We start from the raw sequence: 5,657 nt of genomic DNA, 5'->3' as shown, positions 1-5,657 counted from the left end.
TAGAAATTGGACTTGGTTTTTTATTACAAAAAATGAGATGCTTGTTTTAAATTGTTTTTATTGTTGAGACACTCACACCTTTTAACACACACACACACAAAATGGACTTTTAAAAACAAGACACACACACATTGGTTTTAATTGCTTGTTTTTAGCAATTATTGTATTTCCTTTTAACCATGTGTACTCATTCTATTTATTACTGCTTGTTTTAAAATGTATGTGTTTGAGAAAAAAATAACAAAAACAAATGAGTGTGGAAATGTCTAAACGAAAACCGTGACAATAAACTTTTTCGAAAGAAAAATCTGTTCTTATCAGTTTAATATCTGATACGTCCCCTACCCGGGGACTGCATATTAAATTGATTTTTGGATCACGGAGCTGGAGCCGGGGCTTGCTCCGTCCACTCCACGCATCGGCCTGGTATTGCAGTGTCTCCAGGAACGGTGTGCTTCCCCTTTTTGGGGATTGCCGCTTTTTGTGAAGAATAGCAGAGCAAATAACGAGGGGCCTTGCCTCGCCTCCCACGGAGGCCTGGTCTCGCAAAGCAGTCAAGTCACCTTTATTCATATAGCGCTTATAACAATACAGATTGTGTCAAAGCACTTAACAGTATCAGTGGAGTGGAGATGATATTGCTGTATGGCTGGGTAGATTTTGCACGGTCCGCAGTCAACCAGTCAAGGTAGTAGACGAAGACGGTATCTGGAATTGCGCTTGGAGAGTTCCCATCAAACAATGGGAAGATCCAAGCGGATTCCAGGGTCTAATGACTAATGATTGTGTTGGGAGAGAACCGGGCTACATTCACTATCAAGGAATGCCCAAATTGTGCAGAAAGTGCGGCAAAATGGGACATTTAGCCGATGCATGCCAGGAGCTAATATGTGGGAAGTGTAGAGGAATTGGTCAGGTTTGTTTGATAAAAAGGGATCATCTAAAACATTGGCTCTCAATTCCAGTCCTGGGCGCCATTTTGCATGTCTCCCTTATATAACACACCTGATTGAGATCACCAACTCGTTAGGAGAGAGAACTAATGAGCTGATGATCTCAATGAGAGGATGGGGAGGGAGGGAGGGAGGGAGGGAGGGAGGGAGGGAGGGAGGGAGGGAGGGTTGGGTTGGGTTGGGATGGGAATTCCGGGATCGGGGTTGGGAATGCCGAATCCTTTGATAGGGGTGGGGGTCACCGTTGATGAGGATGGTCGAGAGGGAAATGGTAGCCCTGACTGGCAGCTTGAGTCTTCATACTTACCTGGCAGGGGAGACACCATGATCAAGAAGGCGGTTCACCCAGGGCGAGGCTCGGCCATTGCACTCCGGACGTGCTGACCCCTGCGAATTCCCCAAATGTGGGAATCTCGACTGCATAATTTATGGTAGTGGGGGACTGCGTTCGCGCTCTCCCCTGAAAGAGCTGGTTAAATAAATCTTTTTTTGCTTTTGTGTCTTTGTTCTTGTTTCGCGTCTTTGTTTTTCTTTTGTGTCTTTGTTCTTCTTTTCTTTGTTCTGGCTAGTCAGCGATCCAGAGGGTTGTACAGTGCGAACGGTTCTGTCATATCGCGCGTGTGTGAAAACAAAGTCGCTTGCGCTCTTCAAAAGGCGGCCCCACCAATGATGGGCCATTTAGTTTCAATTTCTCACAGACCTCACTTTTCAAGTCGATCAGACTGACTGTTGCCCAGCTGTAGCTGTTTTCATGCTTGTTTGGTTGTCCTTTCTATGTCAGTATTCTTTTTTTTTCCGTCTCGCAGCGCCACCAAGTGGCCAGCGCCAGCGCCCTTTTTCGCCTGACCACAGATTGGGCCCGTACATAGGTGTGCCGATTTGGGTGAAACGATCTCATTCCTTTCTCGAGTTATAGCCATTTTAGCAACCTCGGCCACACGACCTGCGAACGTTTTGAGGTCCCCTCGCCAAGGAGAATGGAAATTTCCGCTTTTTCTGCTGGATTATTGACAGTCAGACTCCAGAGAATCTTTCTGAGCCGCTTCGGGCCGGACTGGGCCAAATGCCTGGTGCTAGTTTGCAAAAGTAGGTTTTCGACAAAATCCAAAATAGCCGAAAATCTCGCCAGTGCGACGAGCCGATCCGAGACCTGCCTCTCGTTCGGCTCGAGCCAAGGATTCCGATGACATAAGGCACTTGGCTCTACGACAAGCCGTTTGGGAGTTAGGAGCGATGCCGTACTTTCCGTCGCAGGCGGGGGAGGGTGCTACCGTCCCCCGGCGTTTCAGGTCTCTGTGACTTACCTCGCCGGCGGGGGAGGGTGCTACCGTCCCCCGGCGTTTCAGGTCTCTGTGACTGACCGCGGCCTGGATGGGCGTGGCCGTTTCTGGCTTCCTCCCCGCTGCGTCTCAGGGGTCATCGCTTCTCGGCCTTTTGGCTAAGATCTCGCGGTCTGGTCGGACGGTTGGGACAGCGATCGCCTCTTGCAGGACCGTTAGGCTCGTGTGTGGCTTGTCGCACGGGTTCTCACTCCTCAAGAGGGAAATTGACAAGCGGCTTTTATCGGATTCGACTCTGTCTGCGGAGAATCTACTCTTTTAAGGTAAGGTCTTAACTTATTTATTGTGTTAATTTATTGTTTGTTTTTAGCGTATTTATTGTGTAATTTTATTGTCTTTTTAGCCGCTGCGTGCGGGTGGTGCCTCCACCATGTCGGCTGCCCGTGCCGGCGTGCGGAGGCACCACAGCGTGCGTTTCTTTTTTAAAGAGGTTGACGGTAAGCTCCTGGGGATGTCACGTCTTGACTTCTCCAGGAAGCTGATCCAGAAAACCCTAAATTTTAAACCCACAGAACTGAACTGTTTAATGACTCTTCCCTGGAACAAAGGTTTTGATGTGAGTTTTAGATCTGCTACTTTGTTGCAAGATTTCTGGCAAAGGTTTGATGCTTGTAAGACCCAGTTCTCCATGTTTTCTGTTGAGAAGCTTTCTGACAATTCACTTAAAACAGTGATTGTTAGAATGTTCAATGAAACAGTGAGTGGAGATGATATTGCTGTATGGCTGGGTAGATTTTGCACGGTCCGCAGTCAACCAGTCAAGGTAGTAGACGAAGACGGTATCTGGAATTGCGCTTGGAGAGTTCCCATCAAGCAGTGGGAAGATCCAAACGGATTCCAGGGTCTAAGTCAAATACCTTCAATGATTGTGTTGGGAGAGAACCGAGGCTACATACATTATCAAGGAATGCCCAAGTTGTGCAGGAAATGTTTGAAAATGGGGCATCTGGCTGAAGCATGCCAAGAAATCGTGTGTGGGAAGTGTAGAGAAATTGGTCACACTTTTGAGGAGTGTACCAATGGCAGGCGGTGTAATCTCTGTGGTGAAACTGACCATCTCTACAGAGACTGCCCAAAAAGCTTTGCCAACAAACTAAAAAGTCACAAAATGGCCGCCCCACAAAAAGAACAAACAGAGGAAGAAAGGGAGGAGGCGGGGCCTGAGGTTTTGGCGGGAAATTCAAATTTCCCGCCAGCCTCGGGGATTGGGCAAGGAAAAGGAAGTGGGGCGGCCATAGGGGCGGAGTCACTGACACAGAGGGAGGAAGCCACTCCCGAACAACAAGAAAATGAAGTGGACATGGAAAGTGGAGAGGAGGAAACGGCTTCCTCCCTCGAAACCGTTTCTGAGGTGAATGTGTCGACCAGTGGGAGTGAAACCGATGATTTACTCCCAAATGCTCAAGTGCAGAAAAGGACTGCGAGATCTCCTCTGTCTGAGACGGAGGAGAAAAGGCTGAAGGCATCGCATCGGCTAGATAGTTCTCCACCAGAAGATCTAGACCGTATGTGGCCGGCCGAATCTCCAAATGAAGTTTCTTTTCTGCAAATAAAGCTAAGATCATCGTCACCAAAGGAGCCGCAAGAGGTTTTCTCTGTGGTACCTGAGGAGTCGGGCCTTTTTCCTCCAGATCCCAATTTGATTGGGGGAGAGGAGGAACAAGGGCTACAAGACACAACCTGATTTTAATGATATCTCTGTAGTTTTATTCTTTTAAGCATGTCTCTTTTAACCATATTGCTCATGGCCCTCACAATCTCAACAATAAATGTGAGAAGCGTGAGGTCCCTTTCAAGAGCGCACAGTATTTTACATCACTTGAAATCTTTTAAGTCAGATATATTTTTAATGCAAGAATGCGGTTTACCCTTTTTAAATATTTATAAAAAATGGACTGAACTTTGGACCCCAGAACACTCGCTGTGGAGTGGGTCGAACCAAAACAAAAATGATGGGGTGGCCATTTTAATTAACAATAATAACATCACGGTGAAGGGCAGCACGGTGATAAGGGATGGACGGGCAATCTTAACTAAGCTGACTTTTTTAGATAAGGATTTTACTGTTTTAAATGTGTATGGTTTTACGGACAAAAACGAGAGACATGAGCTTTTAGAAGAATTGCAGCCCCACCTGCTAGGTAGGGACCCCCTAATTTTAGCAGGGGATTTTAATTGTGTTTTAAATCAGAAAGACAGAAAAGGGGCTGGGGATGATTTTAAGGTAGATAAAACATCAGTTTTACTAAAAAATTTAGTCAACGATTTTAGACTGACTGACTGTTTTAAAGCAATGCATCCAAGAGAGGAGGGCTACACCTGGGTCAGTGGTGATGGCACCAAGGCCTCTCGTATTGATTTTATGTTCTCACGGAACTGTCCACCAATGGATGCTACATTAACACCCTTGCACTTCACAGACCACGCCATGCTTTCTTGCACACTTTCACTAACCACAGACGTGACAGTAGGGAGAGGGATATGGAAGCTGAACTGCTCCCTGTTACAAGATGAGAGTATTGTAGAAGAGTACAGGGAGCAGTTCAGCCAATGGCAAACTTTAAAGGACTTTTTTGATTCACAAACACAATGGTGGGAAATGGTGAAGGGAAAGACGAGACATTTTTTTAAACAAAAAGGTAAGAGAAAAAAAGAGAAAGAAAACAGACGCATGGTGGGGCTGCAAAAACGTCTACAGAGATATTTTAATCTTTTAAATAGTGGCATTGATTTTAGTAAAGAAATAAAAGAGGTCAAAAGTGAAATGGCTGCTTTAGAAAAAGAAAAAAACAAGGGAGTCATGTTTAGAAGTAAAGAAAAAGAACTGGAAGAAGGCGAAAAGTGTACACGTTATTTTTTTAAGAAAATTTTAGCCAAGGGAGGGAGCATGACAAAATTGAATTTGGAGGGAAGGGAGGTAAATAACACAAAAGAAATTTTACAAGGGGTGGAATGTTTTTATCAAGAATTATACAATGAAAAGAAAATTCAAATGTCTGCCACAGAAGAAGTTTTAAACTCCCTGGAAAAGAAAATAAACACAAATTCTCAGTTTTTAACCAATGATTTTAATGTACTTGAAATAACCGAATGCATGAAAAGTTTTAAAAGAGGGAAGTCCCCAGGTATGGATGGACTTCCCCTAGAATTTTACGAAAAATTTTGGGACATTTTAGTACATGAATTATTAATCACTTTTAAAGAATTTGACAGACTCGACAGACTCCCGGACAGTTTTAGAACAGGAATAGTAACACTTTTACACAAAAAGACGACAAAGCAGACTTAAAAACTGGCGACCGATCACTCTTTTAAACTTTGACTGCAAACTTTTAGCAAATTAATATCCAGACGAATGTCACAG

The 5,657-nt window shown here is 44.9% G+C and overlaps 1 non-coding gene and 1 pseudogene across 1 annotated transcript; both read left to right on the top strand.

The window, feature by feature from the left end:
* Positions 1-285: 285 nt before the first annotated feature.
* Positions 286-460, top strand: LOC131535436 (U2 spliceosomal RNA; annotated as a pseudogene).
* A 792-nt stretch (positions 461-1,252) lies between these two features.
* Positions 1,253-1,416, top strand: LOC131535435 (U1 spliceosomal RNA). The gene has a single exon (XR_009269606.1). It is a non-coding gene; the product is annotated as a U1 spliceosomal RNA (small nuclear RNA).
* The last annotated feature ends 4,241 nt before the right edge of the window (positions 1,417-5,657 follow it).

This window comes from Onychostoma macrolepis, unplaced genomic scaffold, assembly GCF_012432095.1.
Source record: "Onychostoma macrolepis isolate SWU-2019 unplaced genomic scaffold, ASM1243209v1 Scaffold261, whole genome shotgun sequence".
Taxonomy (NCBI): domain Eukaryota; kingdom Metazoa; phylum Chordata; class Actinopteri; order Cypriniformes; family Cyprinidae; genus Onychostoma; species Onychostoma macrolepis.
Note: the sequence above shows the minus strand (reverse complement) of the source record. Positions and strands in the feature narration are given on the sequence as shown.